We start from the raw sequence: 16615 nt of genomic DNA, 5'->3' as shown, positions 1-16615 counted from the left end.
GAGCACATTTTCTGCTGCATAGCGTTATTACTGTGCCACAGTTTACAGCCCATCCTCACAGCCAGCCCTCAAAATAATGCCCAACAGTCTGCTGATGTCGTTTTGTTTAAAGATCTCAGATTGCATTCAGTTTCGCAATGAATTCAGAGGAGGGGAGGCATGTTTCTGCCTCCCCTGCCATTAACTTAAAAGTGTAACAGACAGCGTTTAAGTTGGTCTCAATTATAAGAGGCTGTAACTCTAAGAAGAATGTAATAGTTCTCACACGAAATGTGACGGGAGTATCTGACGGCAGCTCTACTCAACAAATCTGTTAGATTGGGGTGAGATCATACCATAGGGTGAGCGCAACCTGCCACTCTTCCTGGAGTCCCAGCAAACAGAGGGTTAACCTCATGGCTCGGTGCCATGGCTTCATGGGAATGGAATGTGGAGTGCTGTGTGTGCAGGGCTTCTTTCCCAGCATCCCTCGCTGCCCAGGCGCATGCTAATGATCAGTATTATTGAAGCACAATTGATGGGCTAGCAACCAAACAAGAGAAACTAATTACTACTAAGGCTTTATTGTCCTTTAATTACTGAAGCTCTATGGCAATTAGTGCTGCACAAAGATGCAGCCCTGCTTTAATATCAAGTAAAATGCGATGCAGATGAAAAAAAGGAAAAAAAAAAAAAAACAATTTGAAAGATGAAAGGTGGATAAGATAATTTGTCTCCGATGTGTTCTGCAGAAACAATGCTTGATTTGAGTAAGGCGTGCAGCAGACGAAAGGAAACTGCTGAGAGCTGCTGGGCTAATTTAAACAGAAAACTCATCTCCAAACAGAATCAGCACGTGATATTTCTTTGACCTTGGAGGGCTAAAAATGAGCACTGAACACCAAGTTACAGAAACTCGGTGTTCAACTGGGAGCTTTCGACCCAGCCTCGTCTCTCACATGAACCCAAATGAGGACTTACAAAGTTGCAATTGTGATAAAGTGCAGGTTATTCCGATTGACTGTAGATCAACAAAAGTTATGACTGATGCAAAATGGAAATAATATGAAGATGTAAAGACATTTATCTCTAGGTTCTGTGCTTGATATGTTATACAATTATAATGATAGACATCCTATAATAATGCTTTAGAGAATTTTCCTTAAAAACTTATGTTTTAGTCTTACAAAAGAGGAAGATTTTCAGTTCAATAAATATGCAACAAACTTACCAAAGTCTCAGTTTAGTTTCATGCTTGATGCTCCTAAGAATAAAGTGGTGAAAATTTACTCAATATTCTCCGTACAGTTTGTTGATGTAGCAAACAATGCCAGTAATTTGATTTTTTTTTTCTGTAAAGGCTTTATAAGTGGATTGCAGTTTATTTCTAAACAGAGTAGAGAGCATCAAAGTTTTAGTTTTAATTTGCTTTCCATACGTTTGTGTGAATATAATGAATATAATTAGGCCTCTAAGAAACATCATCCTGTTTGAAACTGCATTACATAAATGTGATAACATAAAAAACATATTCTTTGAATCCTATTATTCATCCAAATAATAATGAATCCAAAACATCCAAAGCCATTGCTATCCATACTCTCCATATAAAGCTTCCTACAGAATACGTGTTTGAGCAGCTTAATTATATATAAAATAAATATTCCTCCAAAAGACGTGGAGTTTGTCTATATACTCTCTGACTGCCATAGTTTCATTCCAACATATATTTGGAGCAGAAACAGCCTTCTCATCCAAAGTTTTCTACTCTGACCAAATTGACCTGTTCCTTTTCATAACTATATTATACAAATGTCATAAAAGTGTAAATTAAAGTCTAAAATAGTTGTAGGAGTTTCCTTAACATTTGATAAATACAGAAGGCTTTATGTTTGTAATAAGATTCACAATTTTTCAAATTTTGTGGCTTTTTTTGTTTTCCATAGATGTTATGTGGTCTTTGTAAATGTTCTCTTTATTATGTGTCTGAATAAACACTGTAGTGTTTTATATTTTTTTAATGAATAATAAACACATTATATTTATAAATAAGCACAATCTCCAGAAGAAACAAATGTTTACTTGTTACATTAGGTTGGAAAGGTAATTCAGCCATGATGAATGGGATATTTACTCTTTGAGTGACTATAGGACAATAAACTTTAAAAAACAACGTCCAGCATTCAGAAAGTATAACACAGACCTTCAGTGACATAATACAGGTTGAGTTATCCAGTCAACAGGACGTACCAAATCTTAAAGGTTACACCAGGATCAGCATGACAGAGTGGGGCTTAATGTGGGTTTTTATGATTCTGTGCTAAAAGTTAAAATTGCTTAAATCATGTGATTTGTATTTTCATCTTTTGTGTTTGGCACCTCAACAATAGTCTAATTTTTATGTATTTAATGTTTCTTCCAAAAGTGTCTATTTCTGTGGTGTCTTTTAAAAAGGGGAAGAAGAAATGATGTGCATAACAAATTATTTTGTTTGAGAAAACCTGGGAGTGAAACTTACTCAAAGAAATATAAAAATAAATAAATTAATTAATTAATAAAAAAAAAATATATATATATTACAGTTACAGATGCTTAAGTTTTAGAGAAGCATTTGCTTTCAAACAGTTGAGTTGAACAACTTCCAGATTTTTACCTTGGGCTTTCTGGTATTGAAGCACAATTTCGTTCAGCAGAGAAAGGCGTTCATGCTGAAGAAGTGCTTAATAAAACTTTTCACATTTTTGTTTCAAACACTCGCGTTGCGGTTGTGATTTAAGTCTAATTCAAATTATTTCATTTAGCTAGATATGACAGGATGTTCATTTTATTTTTGCCTGCAGTCTAATTTGTCAAGCCAGAGTTGAGGATAGTTTATAGTTCAGAGAGTTATTAAAAGTGAAAATGTAAACTCTGAATCACACTGAGAAACGTATTGATATGAACTGTATAATTATGATACTTATCCATGTGTTTTTTTTTTTATGTATATCTCTAGTGACTCAAATATAGAAATGCAATGCACGTTGCACTTTTACTTTTTGCAGTTTATCAGTGTGATCTGTACATTCAAATCAAATCCTAGAGATCAGCTACGATGGTAAAGGATATTAAAGCCATTTTTCATTTCTGGAAAAGCCATATGGACCCAAAAGTCAACATTATTTCCACTTTATCTTCATTACATGGTTGATTTGTTCCATCACCTACTCACCTAGCTATCCTCTAAAAGAGGCAATCCTCTTTTCTTTGACCAAATATTACCCGTAGGGAGTTAATAACTACAGAAGTGCGGGAGCCTGCAGAGGACTTCCAGTTAAAGTTGCTTCAGGCTGAAACGACAGGCATCAAAGTTTCTTTATTAATTGCATCTACAGTATATTTCCTTGATCGGACCGCGTCTCATAGGTGCTACTAGTTACACTCCTCCACAGTTTTGTTCTTTTGCAGTTTTTGGGATTAAGATCTGACTTTTTCAAGACCATCTCAAACCCTCTTTGAAAATGCCTGACTAATACATTTTCCATACGCTTCTCATCGCCTGCCAGAATTTAGTTATTTCACCCAGAGACATATTATCTGCCAGAAAGATATTGCTCTAAGTCATTTTGTGTATATTATGGGTCATGATCTGTCATATTTCATGAGAATCAATTGGTGCTAATGGGTATCAGATTCATGACTAATGGACTTCTAATGTGATATACAATCTTAAGACAACAGTCTTCAATAAAGTTAAATTATGAATGAATTTTGAACTGTTTTATGATTATTTATCTGTAAATTTCATAAAAATATGCAAATTTCATTGCACAGGTGGTACAAAAAGAAAGCAGATAGGCAGAAAATGGGAATGGTGATGTTCAATATGAAGAAGATATAAGGATTAAATATTTTTTTGTTTAAAAAAATATTTTCTGCAAATGTAAAGTAGCCAAAAAAAATAATAATTTAAACACACATGCAAAATGACAAGTTGCCAAAATTGACTAATTTGTTACTAAACAAAAGTGGACTGAATATATTATTTTGCTTTAATTGCAGAAGTGATTCTGTCTCTGTGTATTGTTAAACAACTTTTATTTACTTCCATCTTAGGATAAATATGATGTAATAAATAAACAAATAAGTAAATAAGTAAAACTGTATTGATATAGCTCCTTTTGGGATGTAAAAAAAATCTCAGAGTGTTTAGCAATAAACTAAAACAACAAACCAAGAGACAAAAAAAAAAAAAAACATTTTTCCTAAAAATGAAGGAGACCCTAATATTGGCCCAGGTTCTAAGTCTCTGAGATTAGTGGTTTTTGTGCTCCATCCAAACAGAAGCAAAAGACTTTGGGAACATTCTGACTTAAACTGGTCAGTGTATTTTCAATCACTGTGAAATAAGTCCTCCACTAACAGCCTGAAGGCCACTCAGTGAAGAGATCCTTACTCCAAAAGCAACAAAAAGCAAGATTACATTTGCAAACCTACACAAGAAAAAAAACAACAACTCTCCATTGGTCTAAAGAGAGAGACTGTACGGAGAAGACGTACATTGCTGGTACCATGATGTTGTGAGAATGTTTCACAGAAGGAAGCTCTTGTGCCCTTCGCAATACAGCTGCCTGAAAAGGTTTCGCATGTAGCAGTTTTACACGCAGCATGAAACACGTGGACTTCCTTAAAACAAGTGAGCTCAGCGTCTGCATGCAGGTGGATGTCAGCGAGCTTGAAAAAACGTATTATTTGACTGACAACATGTCCTCAATGTGTCATCCACTTTTCAAATCGTCTTGTAGCATAATTAAGGAAAACCACCTCGGGGTGCATGCATTGACTCTTGATTTGTTAAAAGGCTTGTGTACACCTTTTCCCCCACAAAGTGAAGGGCTGCCTAAGAAAAGAAGAGAACTGCAGTAAGAAGAAGAGCAAACTTATCAGTCTTCCCACGCTTCATTTAGCACTTCAAGGAAATTCAAGAGTCTTTACTAATTGTCCAAAGCATTTGAGCTTTGCTTTGTGGGAAGACTGTGTTGCTGCTTGCCTGAGATTACTTCGTTGTTTTTCTTGCTTCATATCATTAAAAAGACGATATGCACATGTTTATATTATGAAGTGAGGTTAGTGGGCTTTTGATGAATGGTGCTCATGTTTAGAGAAAGGTTTTCTATTCATTTTTGGGCTTGTTCTACCTCATGCTTTTGCATAAGGACATGTTTTGTGAACATGCAGCAAAACAGAGTCTATTATTTTTTTTTTTTTTTCATTTATTGAGGCAGAAGGCATCATTTGCCAGTGAAAATTGTTTGTCATTCAAGCAAAGGGGACTGTGAGTCATTGCTATATAAAGAAATTTGAGCATCCAATCATGGTCCCTTTCAGATGAGCAATTAGGAGACTTTATGCGTAGCTCCAATTACCAATATTTTCTCCTGAATAGAGGAAAGAGAAAAGACAAAGAAAAAGATGAACCTCATTTGAATGCATGAGCCATTTTAATAATGAAAAAGCAATAATAGAAATGATTTAAAGGAGAAAAAAAGGTGATTTTATTTTTAAGTGAGTCCATTTCTGAAAATATGTAAGGTTATAAATGAAAATGCAATTTTCTTGGGAGATTTTTTTTAACCTCGTGCTCCTGCAGCTAAGTCAAATTCATGTTTTTAGATAAATTTGTCGGCTGGTAATGAGCAACATTCCCAAATGTATATAATTAGCCTTCTTATCCTTTTCCTTCGAGTCAATACATATTGAGTGTGCATCATCTCTATCAGCCATGGAGGTGAAATAATGCTTTGGCTTCTTTGGTTCCATGATCCACCGATTAAATGAAGCATACTTGATCTTTATCTGGGCTGAAGGATGATGACTGCGCTGGCCTTCGTCCAGGTCCTCAAGGCTGTGAAATAAGAACAAGTCCATAAAATCTTTTTCAGACATCCAAATGATTTGTAGACCCTTTAAATTTGTGGAGGAAATATGAAATATGAAAAGCTTGATTTAAACAAATCTGATGTTAAGAATATTATTAAGAGAAACTACTGATTGATTAGATAGGAAGAAAACCAGAGAAAATTATACTACCAGTTCTGAATCATACTTCATGGTAAAAAAAAATAATAATAATAACATTGAGTTTATATTTATTTATTTTTTGTGCTATATTGCAATATTAGTGGCACAGATTTGCTTTCAGTGTCCTGGAGTCAATTATCTATAGAGCCACATTTTATTGCAATTATAACATTAAGTCTTTGGGGCTTATTATTACCAATCCGTCTTTGTAAAATACCTCAAGTTAATGATTTAATGACAGGCATTTGTGAACATCCGTTTTCAAGTCTCCCAGATTCTCAGTTAGACTTAGATCTGAACTTTGACATGAATATGTTCACATTTCAACCATTTCTTAAGCCGCTCCTTATTTAGCACGATTCTACTTTAGGGTGAAACTATATTTTCTATATTAGGTTTTCTATATTTATTTTCATCCATCTTCTCTTTAACTACTCCATGTCTAGGGTGAAACAAAGCACCATGACACCCCTGCCACCATGCCTCAGCATTAGAGTGCTGCAAAGTGTTAGTTTTCCTCCTCACATATTTGCACTTGGGCTAAAATGTTCAACTTTGGTCTCATCTAACTACAGCACCTTCTCTCACTTATTTGCTGTGGTGGTTTTTGATAAACTGCAAGCAGGATGTCTTTTCTTCAGCTTCTTGCTTTCCGTATGTTGTGGATTAATAGTTATCCCGTAAAAAGCTTCTCCCGCCTTAGCTGTGGATCTCTGCAGCTCCTCCAGAGTTAGCAAAAGCTTCTTGGCTGCTTTTCTGATAATGTTCTCCTTGCTCAGGCTGTCAGTTTAGGTTAAAAAGAATAAAAGGGGCTGACTGAAGATAAGCATGACATGATTTTTCTCGACTTATGAAATACATATGTTGAAAACTACTTGTTCTTTTCCGTCCACTTATACCACTTTGTGTTGGCCAGGGGGAAAAAATACTAAAAGTATACACGGGAATGTATGATTGTAATGCTAAAACTGGCAAAAGTTCAGAGGGGAATGAATACTTTTGCAAGACAATATAGTCCTATGATTCTATCTAAGATTCGATGAAATACATAAATCATATCACAACAAATCTACATCCGTAGTTTTAGTAGAGTGCAATTGACTAAAATATCATCAACTGTGGTTTGTAAGATTCCATTAGTATGAGAGAAGCATCAACAAAAGGCTGTGATCTGGGGGGAAAAAAATACACTTAAGTAAATATAAAAACCAGAATCTCCCATTCTTCACTTTTTTCAGTGTTTCAATGACGGCTTGTGAAGAAAAGGACGCTTTTGACACAACGGAGAACAGAAACCATTTGATACATAGCTCGCAATTCAAGACCGTGTTCCAGATGTCTTTTTTTAACCTTGGCTTCACAAAAGGACAGTAATACTACAATCTCACTCTACAAGCTGATTTATGTGGTGAGAAGTGTCTGTGTCTGAGACATGCAGAAAAACTGTGGTTCATGGTCAAATTCCTTTAAAAACAACCTCACTGCTCATTCTCACGCCTTTAATACAGATACAAAAAATTATTTAAAAAATGTTGCAGTTTCGCTCTCAGTGAGCATGAGAGTGACTGTGCGAGTTTTGTGTTGAACACTTCAAGGTTTGTTGCAGTCCACACACAAAAATACACCCACTTGTCTGCCAAACAGAAAACAGAGAATGCTACTCATGTTGTGCATTTCTTGCTAACGTCCATCTTCCATCTTTCCAGGAAGTAGCTACCTGGAGACTTTGAAAGAGATTGTTATGCAATTTGGACCCAGTGGTTGAGAATCTTTCTGTTGGGAAGGTCTGATGAGCACGTTTAATTCTGTCAGTTCGGAGTGGCGTCGCTGAAAAGTGGCTGCCGGGATGGAGAAAAGAGTTTCTGAGTAGATCCCCCGAGAGATCAGAGATTAGAGTTTTATTGATGCTACTTTGCAGCAGGAAGAAGATTAAGCACATGTGCATTTGCTGTGTGGGTCTCTGCGTTGGACATTGCTGCTCGTATGAATAAAATATGGCCACAGAACATGCTGTTCAACACTCAGGGAACAACAATATCCTTTTAAGAGGGAATTCACTTTTGCAGCATGTGTCCTCGGTGGCCACACCCCTTCTTCTTCTTTTTCCTCTTCTTTTTTTTTTAAATAGACACAAACAAACACAAGCAGACTTTTATTTTCAAGAGTGAGAGCATGTTACAATGCCATTAAGAGGGAACACAGAGGCTGTGAGGAGGGAGAAGAAAGAGCAAAGAGGAGGGGGTGGAGGGAAGGGATGGTAAAAAGTCCATCAGATTTGATGGCATGGTGATGTAGATAATGTTTTCTCTTTTTAGATGCAGCTCTGAGAAAAGACGGCAGAACGCAACCACTTTCACCCTCTCTGTTTTGAAAGGGAGCACAATGTGCTGAATTTGTGCATCTAACACGTCCCATTGTGCACAAACACTGTGCCCCCTTTTACCTATCAGAATGATTGCCTCACCATTATGTGATTTAATGGCAAAGCACACATACTCTTAATCCGGCTGCACCACTCTGAAGATGGAGCAGGGTTTACAGTTAAAAAAAAAAAAAAAATCATCTGTTTGCACAAATAGAACAGAAAAACAGCTGAACGCTACGGTAATTTGCCACAGAGAAACATTGGAAAACAAATGTGTTCAGGAAACGTAGCTGGGTTTTAAGGTCTGAAAGCCACAGCTGCTTGGCAAGCAGACGCTGGCTCCTTTTGTCTTTTATCTTCTTCTGTAATGTGCACAGGTGCTGCTTAATTCAATTGGAGAACGTTGCCATGGTTTTACATTAATATATTTCCATGTTACCATTACAACTGTTGTCATGGAGATGATAGGACCTATTTGAACTGAAAGCAGTGATGGTTTTAAGGGGGTACTGCTCTCTCTCTTTCTCTTTCTCTTTCTCTTTCTCTTTCTCTCTCTCTCTCTCCCTCATCTTTTCCTCTCTTTTTTTCCAACCCCCTCCCTCCATTTCATTTCGTTGCTCCGTGTCGAGTCACATGGTATGCAGCCAGATTTTAAGCTTGACTTCACTGTTCATTCCTCCCCCTTTTTTTTTTTACTGCTTCTAGCTAAGAATTGCATTTCAATCGAACATGGCAACCCACAGATCCAGAAACAAAACACTTTAACATTTCTTCGTAAAGCAAAATCTAATTCAGCATTGAGGATTTATTTATTTATTTATTTTTACATTAAAAAACATTTGAACCTCACTGGCTTCCATTACCACTGAATTCACGCTATAACACCTTTCTGAAAAGAAAATGTTAACAGAAAAAGAAGAGAACTGTCTGTAGATGCAAAAAGCCTTTAATTACAGAAAATTTAAAAGCAGAACAAACACATTAAAACTAAAGGACAAGAACCATTCGCTATTTCCTTTGCATCAATTAGAAGGGAATTTTAAACCGTGTGCCTTGTGTACAAATATTTAGATGTCCTTCAACAAGCTTCTGACAAATTTTTTCTGGGGTTTTGGCCTATTTCTCCTTCCAATGTTGGAGTAACAGAGTCAAGCTCCCACACACCTTTCCAGTTTTGCTCAGAAGTTTTCTGTGGGATTGAAATCAAATCTTGACTTTGTTGTCCTTAATAAGATAGTTTGTAACTAATTTAGCAATATGCTCAGCGTCGTTGTTCCTCTCTAAAGACCGGTTTTTGCCCAGGCTCTAACTTTCTGGCTGATGTTGTGAGATGTTCCGTCAGTATTTCCGCATTAACTCTTAATATTTGTGAAGCACACCAGTCCCTCCTACTGAAAAACACCCACACAGCCTTATGCTGCTACTCCTGTACTTTGCAGTTTGGATTGTGTTCTAAGGTTTGCAAGCTTCCTCTATTTTCCTCTCAATATGACAATAAACATTACTTGCATTTTGGCTTCATCAGAGAGCAGGGGATGTCTTACAGCAACTAGAATTTATTCCTGAGTGAATTTGTAAGCTGTCTGATTTTTTTGCTTTTTGAGTGATCGCCAAGATGCCTTTCATGCAAATACAGCTTTTTGTAATATATATTTAATACTAAAAAACTGTTTGTTGTGTTACAGCATTTGTGCTATAATAAATCAGAAGCATGCACTAAGTAAACAAATATGACATACAACAGGTTGGGGTTGTTTAGATATTACAGTGTAGTTTCTGTAATATCTAATGTTTCAGATAGAGCTGATGAAGGAAAGGACTGATGAAAAGCAGAAAAAAAATTCCAATGATATGGTGAATTAGACAGCTAGCATGCTAACGTAGCTAAGTTAAGCATTCCAGTATTTTTCAGGGAAGTGAATGCTGCTCGTGCTGACATCAATCAATTATCTTTTTCAGTATGTGAATGGAAGCAGCTGTTTGGGAACTCAGCCACTATAAGATACTGTTTATATGAACAAGACCACAGCAGAAATAAAACAGATGTAAAGTAGGTTTCAACGGTTGGGCACAGAAACAAATATTTTATGACCTACATGTAAAGTTTAAACTATGTTTCTTACAAAATAAATGATTAAATGAATGAGGAGGGATTTATTTTTGAGTTGAAGACACAGTCCAGACTGTTTAGATTGTAAATTATAAACATAATATCACTAATTTTCACTAAATTTGAAATGACTTCAGAATTAGTTATTGTTAAAGCTGAACTTACACAAACAGTGAACATAAATAATCCACACTGAAACGGATATTAGACCTGGCCGAGCCCCCAAGCAATAACTCAAGAAACCACAGAACGACCACTAAAGAAACAATATAAACATAAACAGCCATAGGCAGACATTGTTTTAATCCAGACTACTAAGAACGTCTAATCGAGACATGGTTATTTCAATTAAAGTAATTGCCCAATTTCAGAAAATCAATACTGCTCTCCGGTTGCGTAATTGCTTCTTTCAATCAATTTGATGCATTTTCTAGAACAAAAGGCAAGCAGCAGTATTCAATTTACTGAAGCATACCAAATTTGATGGAATTGTTATATTGGCTATTAAAGCATTGGATGTTTTCTTCTTTTCAAATATGGCAGCGGAATGTCTTCAGAGGTAAATTCAAAGTCACCTTGTTATCTTGGCATTTTGTTTTGATGCCACTCTAGCTCATTATATCTGCAAAATCAGTAACAGTACGTGCAATATTATATAAAAAGACTTTGAAACGAGATGCAAATTTATCACAATATGCATTTACTCTGTTGAAGTAAATCTTGGTTTTGGCTAATGAATATTCTTGCACACAAATGGGGCACATTGGGTGAAGGGCCAAGCAAACGGAGAGAAAATATTTCACATGAAGTTATGAAAAACTGGGCTACACTGACAGCTTTGATCCATCAGCAAGCCGTAATGCAAAGATAAGCCAATGTGGCCTACTTTTATTTTGTATTAACTGAGCTCAAAATATTTTCAGAATTTCTTCCACACTGTATTTTAGGCTGTCCTTCCCTTAGTAGTGCTTGTACATGAAAGGACTCTGAAATGGGCAGCAGTTTTACTCAGTTGCATGCATTCATGCAGACCCTCACAGATAAACTGACAGACCCATGTTTAAAAGTACCATCATTTTTATGATCCCCCCCATTCCTCCTCCCTGCACTTTCCTCCTTTTTTCCTCTGAATGCTGAAAAATGTTTAATATGAACCTCCAGACTTGCAGAGCAGCACCAAGCTTTCTGCTATTCTTATACAAACACAAAGTGACAAGATGGTTACTCTGTGCGCACACTGACAGTTCATTCCGGACTAGGAAAAATGTCAAAAATGTTTAGTTACGGCTGAGTGGACTTAATTACCATCCTCTAGGCTGCCTCAGAACTCAGTGCCACTAATGGTCCTGAGCTACAGATAAAATTCCGTTTACAAGAATGTTTCAGGCACGACCACTGATTCAGCCAATATGAAATATTTACTTTGATGTAATTAAACTGACAATGGTTTTATGCTTAGAAAATGAGAGAATGTCCGAGTTTAAATTAATGCAAAAATGCTGATTGCTGACCTTTTAAACTAAGCTGACATGTAAGTTTAGCTTTTATTACATCTGGGGATAATTGGAATTGCCTTAATAGTAGAAAGTGCAAACTTTTATTGACTTTTCTTGGTTTTCTAAGGCACATTTGGATGTTTCATCTTGGAATAATTAAACATAAGTGAACGGGCAAAAATTTAATTGCAGTCACATTTTTTTTAAGTTGTCGTTGTGCAATTAAGGAACATACAATATGAACTATAAGGAAACAAGAACAAAGCATTCATTCTGAAGAATTGTTTTTTTCTTATTGATTAATTCATTGAAACTAGCAAATGAATTTTACCTATACGTGTCTGGGTCGCAAATGTTGAATATGAATATGTGAGATAGGGTATTCATTTAAAAGTAAAGTTATATTAAGGTTGGTTTTTACAAACCTAAAAGAAACATAATTACATAATTATCTATCTATCTATCTATCTATCTATCTATCTATCTATCTATCTATCTATCTATCTATCTATCTATCTATCTATCTATCTATCTATCTATCTATCTATCTATCTATCTATCTATCTATCTATCTATCTATCTATCTATCTATCTATCTATCTATCTATCTATCTATCTATCTATCTATCTATCTATCTATCTATCTATCTATCTATCTATCTATCTATCTATCTATCTATCTATCTATCTATCTATCTATCTATCTATCATCAGATAGATAGATAGATAAATAGATAAACTTTTTGTTCTCATTCGCTCACATCTAAAGTTTACCCAAGAGCGAGCTGTTTTATGCCAGTGGACATGGTTAAATTCTGTTAGATTTTAAACAATTAGGCACTGTGGAGGTAAAAAGAAATGAAATCTCAAACAGAATTTGAACAAATGGCACATCGTATAATTTTTGAAAGAATTTATGTCTGAATTTTTTCCTATTTACTGTGATTCCTAATTGTTCTGCTCTGCATCTTGCTGGAGTTTTTTTTTTTTTTAAACTTATATAATTTCATATAAAACATCCAACCAGTCTCCATTCAAATGTATTTTTGTTGGGACAGTTGACTTTAGACCAAAACAACCCTGAATGACCTCCTGTCAGTAGATGTGAATCCTCAATGTCAGAAAACCAAATTTCCTGAAGATATATTCAGTTCAGTTAATTTTTAAAGTCAACTCAGGGGTGGTAGAAGACAGAGCAGATACCAAAAACCTTTTTAAAAAAACAAAGCAGAAGAACTGATGTATGACTAGAATACAGATTATTTCTTTAAGTTGTTTCCCAAGCTGGAAACAACTGGCCTGTACAACCTGACACATTTACCTGCAAAAGTATAAAATAGCATGGATAAAACTTTTCTGCACAGATGCTAACTGAAATTTTGACTCTTACTATTACAATAATAAATAGAAAACCTAACTAGATGGTGACCTTTTCTCTATCAATGGAGACAAATGTCTGTGTGCTCCCTAAGAGATGTGGTGTCATTTTATTTATTCATAGCAACATAGAAACTCAATCAAACAGCATTAAATGTTTAGACCGGTCTTGATCCTTACAAGAAATGTCCATTGAGTGGGACGGCCAGACTCTCTGTTCGACAGCTGATGTGGACCGTGTCAGAATTGGACACAATGCAGTGGCGCATTTTCAGGAAACTAAAGTTAAAGAACATACAAAGTCAGCAATTCCTCTTTTGTTACCAACAGGCGTTTTGGCTCGTGTGTTGGTGTCAGTTTTATGAATCGATAAACAAGTGCTTCTTTAGGTGGAGCGAGTTTTGGCAGGGCCTCTCTAAAACATCCTGTTTTCAGCCAAGTTTGAGACCTGCAGGAAACTATTCTCGTCCTTTTCTTTTACCTCGGAAATCAGTGTTTCACTCTGAGCTAAGTGGATATAAAACATCCTGCTTTCACCTCAGCGATCTGAGTTTTACTCCAACAAACAAGAAGCAGTTTAGAATACCTGAGCAGGGTCATGGCCAAAGCAAGGTTTTGATCTTTGCACTTACATAACCCGCGTATTCTTCACAAACGGTGATTATAAGGAACACCAGGCTGTTGGGTGAAGAATGTGAAGTGGAAATAAGCCCTGATCTGTTTTCCAGCAATTCAAAATGGAAATATTTTAAAAGGACTGGGCTTTATAATACATATTTAGAGTAAATAATAGAAGTGTTTGTTATTTATATCTTCTTTAGATATTTCTCACAGCTCTGGAAAAAAATGTGGATACCACTGCACTGAGCCCCATTGAAAAGCTCATGGCTATTCCATCAAATATTGATTTCTGAACTCTTCCTGAGTTAAAAACATTAGTATTGTTGTTTCTAAATTAACATGAACTTGTTTTCTTTGCATTATTTGATGTCTGAAAGCACTGTGTCTTCTTTGTTATTTTGATCATTTCTCATTTTCTGCAAATAAATACTCAATTTTTGCTTGGTATTTCAGACATGTTGTCTGTCGTTCATAGAATAAAAGAACAATGTTCATTTTATTCAAACATAAAGCTACAAAATGTAAAATCAGAGAAACTGAAATTTTAAGTGGTCTCTTAATTTGTCTTAGGTAATTGGCACAAGTATATTACATAGTTTTATTCAGTCAATAATGGCAGCACAGTGGCGCAGTTGGTAGCACTGTTGTTTTGGGTTCGATTCCCGGGCCGGGGTCTTTCTACACGGAGTTCCTCCCACAGTCCAGAAACATGACTGTCAGGTTAATTGGTCTCTAAATTCTCCTTAGGTGTGAGTGTGTGTGTGTGTGCACGGTTGTTTCTCCAGTCTGTTTGTGTGTTGCCCTGCGACAGACTGGCAACCTGAATACCCCGCCTCTCGCCCGGAACATTAGCTGGAGATAGACACCAGCAGCCCTCCAGACCCCAACAGGGACAAGGGTGTTAGAAAATGGATGAATGGACATTCATTTGACCCAATGACCTTTGAGGTTCCCGCTGTGTTTCTTTGGGCATTTTGTCTGATATAATTTGGCCTCTCCTCTCCTATTCTGTCAGTGTAAGTGTGTAGGCGGACAGCATTGTGCAATACACTTTCCATTTTATGATAGTACACTGTAAAGTGCTCCACCCCACTTTGGATATTCTTTTATAATCTGCCCTATTTTAAGGTTTTTTTGCAACATCATGCTGTGTTCATTGGTGTTGGTGATGTTGTCTCCTCTGTAATGTCCACAGCTGTCTGCTTGCTAAAATAACCTCTCACTTAATATTTAGCAAACTGATTGCTTTTACCCTGAAACATAAACATTAATGCTATCAACAGATTCTCTTTCATCCTTTTTTATTTTTTTCTTTAACGTGCTCCTTGAAAAATGTGCGCTTCGAACCTTTTTTCTAAATTAAATGTCATCATCCAAATATCTGGTGATACACATAGACATGTGACAACCACAGCAGAATGAGGCGATTTGCCTGACCGGAAAATGTACATGAAATTATCACTATCAGTCTGGGGCTGCACAGTGACGCAGTTGGTAACACTGTTGCCTTGCAGCAAGAAGGTCCTGGGTTCGATTCCCGGCCCGGGGTCTTTCTGCATGGAGTTTGCATGTTCTCCCTGTGCATGCGTGGGTTCCCTCCGGTTACTCTGGCTTCCTCCCACAGTCCAAAAACATGACTGTCAGGTTAATTGGTTTCTCTAAATTCTCTCCAAGTGTGTGTGTGCATGGTTGTTTTTCCTGTCTGTCTCTGTGTTGCCCTCCAACAAACTGGCGATTTTTCCAGGGTGAACCCGCCTCTCACCTGGAACGATAGCTGGAGATAGACACCAGCACCCCTTCCCACCCCACTAGGGACAAGGGTGTTAGAAAATGGATGGATGGATGGATGGATGGATGGATGGATGGATGGATGGCTTCAGTCTGAATAAAATAATCAACAGCTGCACTTTGACATTTTGCTTTGTGGTGAAACGTTCAGGAAGTTGCAGCTCACGCTCTCAGCTGAGCTGCTGCAGAAGCTGCTCTGCCTCTCCCTGTCCTTTCCATCCATCATGTGAAAATGAGTTCACATGCATCACCGCCAACATAATGTTCTTTACAGGCTGAGAGAAAAGGCTCACCTAACGTGCAGGGATGGCACAATAAAGAAAAACCGGCTGACATTAATGAAAATGTATACCATTAGAAACTATGAGAAGAAATGGCTGAGAGGAAGATGGAGCAGTATTAATTGATTGTCACTGACTAAGTGACTGGCTGTTGATGGTATGGGCTGTTTTCATTGCCTCTCCAGGCACTTATTGTCCTTTCAGGATTTAACTTAAGGAGAGGTGGAGACATTATTTGCCTATATTTTATGGAGGATTGTTTAGAATATGAATAAAATTAAGAAAAACATCTGTCTTGGTTACAATGTCCAAACAAACTGAGTATTTATACATATATAGAAGGTAATATTTTTTATAACAAAAATAATAAGTTAACTTTATTTTTCAAGGTTGACACCACAACTCACTGTTACAAAATTTGCTTGCAGTCTGTTTTAGTTCTTTCAGTAGTGCTAAGATAAATAGAAACATGGACACCATAATGCAGAAGCACTGACAAACTAAGAAAAGTTGAAGTTATTAGAGCATGTCTGTCACA

Source organism: Gambusia affinis, linkage group LG01 (genome assembly GCF_019740435.1).
Source record: "Gambusia affinis linkage group LG01, SWU_Gaff_1.0, whole genome shotgun sequence".
NCBI lineage: Eukaryota > Metazoa > Chordata > Actinopteri > Cyprinodontiformes > Poeciliidae > Gambusia > Gambusia affinis.
Note: the sequence above shows the minus strand (reverse complement) of the source record.